The following is a 746-nucleotide window of genomic DNA, read 5'->3' on the forward strand; positions in this document are numbered from 1 at the left end:
ATTATTAATATAAAATTAAAACTCTTTTTGTAGTGCCCACGCAGCCCCTAACAAAGTACCTGACACTGAGTGGGAGCTCAACTGTTTATTGAATTGAACCAAGCACCCTCGAATCTATTGCTTTCGAGCAGTTATTGTCAAAAGGAACTCACAACTGTTTTTAAGAACTACCTAATAATTTTCTGTCCTGTGGCATATCCTCTTCCCCTGATTTTTGGAACAAAAAAATATATACCTTTTGAATTAAGCATGTAACAAACATCTTCCATCTCATGCTGACTCAATCTTTAGAAGTAAAATTACAATATATTTCCACAAAAAAGAAAACACTTATTGAGGTACGATTAAGGAGAAAGATGCGAAAGGCCAAATTCTTAAATTCTAGAAATTGTATCTTTTTAGTAAATTCTTCTGTAAATTCTGGTCAACTCAGCTGATTGTAGAATAGTTATAATAAAGCCAGGCCACGGGTTTAACACCTTTGTAGGGTCCACGATGTGCATTGGCTACAGACTCCTCCACCCCACACAGCTGACGGGCACCAGAGAGGCCAGGCGAGGACTGAAGGCTGCAGTTGTGCAGACCTGTCGTGAATGTTTGAAAAAGGACCAAAGTTCCCTCTGGTGGCAGATTAGTACCATCCATTTTCATTTTCGTAAGAAGGGCCTTATTCCTTTATTATATAAAGTGATTAGGACATAAATAGTCTTAAGATAGCCAATAGGTTATCCAGTATTGTAGATAAA

The sequence above is a fragment of the Propithecus coquereli genome, unplaced genomic scaffold (genome assembly GCF_000956105.1).
Source record: "Propithecus coquereli isolate 6110/MARCELLA unplaced genomic scaffold, Pcoq_1.0 Scaffold283, whole genome shotgun sequence".
Lineage (NCBI taxonomy): Eukaryota > Metazoa > Chordata > Mammalia > Primates > Indriidae > Propithecus > Propithecus coquereli.